Source organism: Dendrobium catenatum, unplaced genomic scaffold (assembly GCF_001605985.2).
Source record: "Dendrobium catenatum unplaced genomic scaffold, ASM160598v2 fragScaff_scaffold_1125, whole genome shotgun sequence".
Taxonomy (NCBI): Eukaryota; Viridiplantae; Streptophyta; class Magnoliopsida; order Asparagales; family Orchidaceae; genus Dendrobium; species Dendrobium catenatum.
This window is the reverse complement of record NW_021319587.1, coordinates 1,280,786-1,284,941: the sequence shown is the minus strand read 5'-3', so window position 1 is coordinate 1,284,941 and position 4,156 is coordinate 1,280,786.

Genomic DNA, 4,156 nt, shown 5'->3' with positions numbered 1-4,156 from the left:
AAACCTAACATGTCTACGAAATGTGTACCGAGTTTTATCAACCAGTTACTACGTTTACCAAGTTTTCATCATCAAATACCGAGAAAATCGAACAAAACCTAATACCGAATACCGATTAGTACCGAGTTTTAGAATGCGTACCGAGTTTTAAAAACAACCAGAAATGTTTACCATATCCCTAAAACTCGGTACTCGGTATTTGATAACGAGATAAACAATATCATAACAATGATAATTTTTCAGTAAATCGTTTCGAACCTCAGGCATTATATCTGCGACGGTTTTCGAAAGGAGAATACGAAGAACTACGAAGGAAATGCTGGAGAACTACGAAGGAAATGCTGGAGAACTCCAAAGGAAATGCTGGAGAACTCCGAAGGAATTGCTGGAAAACTAAAAACGAAGTAAACAGTAACAGGGATTCGAATCGCCGTAAAAAGGTGAAGGTTGCTGTTCGAAGTGTTTGCGATGTCTTCCATTTAAAAATTAACACGTGCGATAACTCAAAATACAGCGGGTCGGGTCGGCGACTTTTCTTCATGCTACGTGGCGTAAATACATTGGTGGCCGAACGTAGAGGAGCGTACCTTCGCAGGAGCCTCTTTCTTTATTGTTGCTGCCACTGGATTTTCTGCTGCTGCTACTGCTTTGTCTGCTTCCTTCTTATCACCAACTGGAAGAAATACGATTCCAGAAATAAACAAAGTATGAGAAATAAGTAAAGCCAATGAGAATAGTACAAACCGGTGGCAGTTGATGGTTCCTGCAAGGTTGAATATAGGATGATTCTGTGTGCAATTTTTGCTGTTTCAAATCTATAATAACTGATTGGTTGAGAATGTAAGCTGAATTTTACAATCCGAGGATGAATGGGCTATAACAAGCCACTGTAGTAGAGGAGAGTAAGCAGCTGTAGATGATTCGCGAGAATGGTTAGATAAAAGAGATGAAATTGCTCAATTCATGTGGACTCGCATGCAAAATGATGGATATTAGATTTATTAATTTCTGTTTTATGAATTTACATTTAACTTACTAATTTCTACTTTTACTTTGTTGTTTTTATTGAATAATTGATATATTTTGTATTGTTCTACTACTCCCCTGGATTATGATGAGAAGCTTATGTTTTTATATTCACAAAAGTCTTACCTCTGAGATCTCTTCTATTTTGTATTGCTCTACTACTCTCCTGGAAAGTAGAACATTTGCTTATTAAGTTCATCATTATTTGACTTGTGCTGCTTATATTCCCTACAAATATAATCAATGTAATGCCAATGAAATTTCTTGTCATCTGTCATCTATGAATGTTTACTTCTTCAATTATTTTTGTACTTTTCATTGCCTTTGTTTTTTTTTTTTTTTTTTTTTGCCTGCTTTGTTATTGGTTTTCCTGTAGTTTGTCAAGTTAAATTATCCTAATTTTTTTTATTTTAATTTTCTATACTCAAGATATTTTACTAGTGTAGATCATATCTTCATCCTAATTTAAGATCATCGTATCTGTTCTGAATAGCTTATGCGATCTAACAATAAGAGGGCATTTAAGTTTATTTTTTATCCATCTTTACTTTAAGCAGCAAGTTTTAAAAATTATACAGTGTCCGGTTTGTTCCTGCTTAGTTTTATTTTGCTTTTCTGAAGCAGGATTAACATATTTTAAGTGTTGCTGCGGCAGAACAACAAATTCTGGTATCTTCCACAAGTTCACTTGTAACAATTACTAACTATCTATTTCATCAGAATGAGATGATTCACGAGAATGGTTAGATAAAAGAGATGAAATTGCTCAATTCATGTGGACTCGCATGCAAAATGACTTAAAGCAGCAAGTTCTAAAAATTATACAGTGTCCGGTTTGTTCCTGCTTAGTTTTATTTTGCTTTTCTGAAGCAGGATTAACATATTTTAAGTGTTGCTGCGGCAGAACAACAAATTCTGGTATCTTCCACAAGTTCACTTGTAACAATTACTAACTATCTATTTCATCAGAATGATATGCGGCTAACTAAAGTTATGAAGACAAAACTAAACAAACAAGCTTGATCCTCTTCCATGTGCCTGATGACCTGCATTGTTTGATTCTTATGATTTACAGCAAAATTGTGTATAAAATGTACGAATACTAAAATTTTCTTATGATTTATGTAAGGGAGAATGAATTTGTCACAAACAGAGATGAAAGGTAATTTGAAGACGAAGAGGAAAAAATTTTTTATGGAACTTAAAACCTGAGTGGATAGCTGGATTGCTTCAAATAAAATATGGAATACATTTAAGTAGTTGAAGATTGACATATCTATTAAACTGTTTCGTGTTAATTTGTTGTCATTATAACTACGAATAATTGGTATATTTTTATTTTTGGTTTTTTAATTATACATTTTCATTAATGGTGTTTACATGTTATGATTGAGAATTATGTTATTTATTGATTGATAATTGAAAACAATTGATTTTATCGTGAATTTAATCAAAGAAATCGGTTTGACAATTTAGTTTTTCAACAATTTTTTTGTAAAAAAAATTACTTGAAAAATAAAAATTTAAAATTTTTTACAAATTGAAAATTAAAATTTTTCTCTATCACATGTATATTTTCGTCTATTGCAGCACACTGTTAAATTAATACATAGCATAATTTTATATCTTTTAAAAAAGTATAATATTTACATGCAATAAATAAATACATTGATTTTATTTTATAAAACCAAATAATAATTATTATTATAAAGATAATGTTTTTATAAAATAAACTTATTTTAATGCCAAAATAAATTATTTAAAAAAATCAATTTTACTTTACTTTGTATATAACTAATCAAACAAGGGAAACAATTCTCCTGCGTTTATTTTGCAGACAACCAAACATATTCAAAGTATTCGCGATGCATTACATTTATTTTACATTAGGAGTGTAAAGTAAAATAATTACATGCATTTACTAATTTTAGTTGTTTGGTTAATTTTGAGTGGAACGAAACAAATACCTCTGAAGCAATAGTGGGGTATTAGGGGAGGCAGTTTGCGTGACTTTGAAACCCCCGGTTAGGAATTCTTTGCGGCTGTTGCGATGCTCCACTGCACATGGCAAAGAAATCAGAGTGGCACTAGTTGGATCCCCTTGGGGTTGGATTCCTCGACGAGCTGGGCGAATATATCTCAGCGCCCGTGAGATTCGACGGCCGGGGCGTCATCAGCGAGATGGATCGCCTAGACGACGTGGACTTTCTCACAGTTACATGGATCTTGCCATCACCTCCCATCTCTGCTTCTGGAGAAAATCTCGCCCTCCGTCGAGAGAGGTGATGTCTGAGTATTAGGGGAGGCAGTCGGCAATAAGAATCTGGACCAATCGAATATCCCCATCACTCAACAACTCTTCACACCACCGCCACGGCAGCCTCACCACCACCACCACCATTTCCAACTCTTTCAAGCCAATAATCACAACCACCGCCGCCTTATCCCCAATTCACCTTCCCTTCCCTCGACCACGATCAAAATCCAGAGAATTCCGGCGGCGGCGCGTTGATTCACGGCGACGGCGGCCCGTCGCCTCCTTTTCTCCCCGCCGACATGAAATTTAAACTCTCCGTCGACGACAGCAGCGGCAGCATTTTCCACGGCGAAAATGCCTCAGAGAGCCGATTCCGTTCATGGAATAGAGAAGACTGCACCATAAAGGAGCCGTTTTGGTAAATACTACCTACCTATCCTTAAAGATCCCAAATTCAAAAGTTCTACTTTTTTCTTATTTTATAATTATAACTCTTTTCAGGCGGCCATTAGATTTAGACTACATTAATAGCAACAACAAGCGGTGCAAAGAGGAGTCAGCGAAGCTCCATTTTGCTAAGCGAAGCAGAGGAATTACAGAGGAGCTGGAGAATTCCCATCCAGGCAACAATTACAAACTCTACAGCGAGCTTGAAGCCATTTACAAACCTGGCGGCAATAATTCCACTGCCACCGAACCAGTCAACATTAACCAAACCACCGGCTCCAGCTCTGCTCTCACCGGCTCCGGCTCCGCTCTCACTAGGCAGAGCCATAAGTGAGGATCATTACGTAGAGTGGCACTATGGCTGTGAGGATGGAGTAAAGGTCTGTCAGGGTGATCATTTCGCCTGTGTTATAATGACAAAAAAAA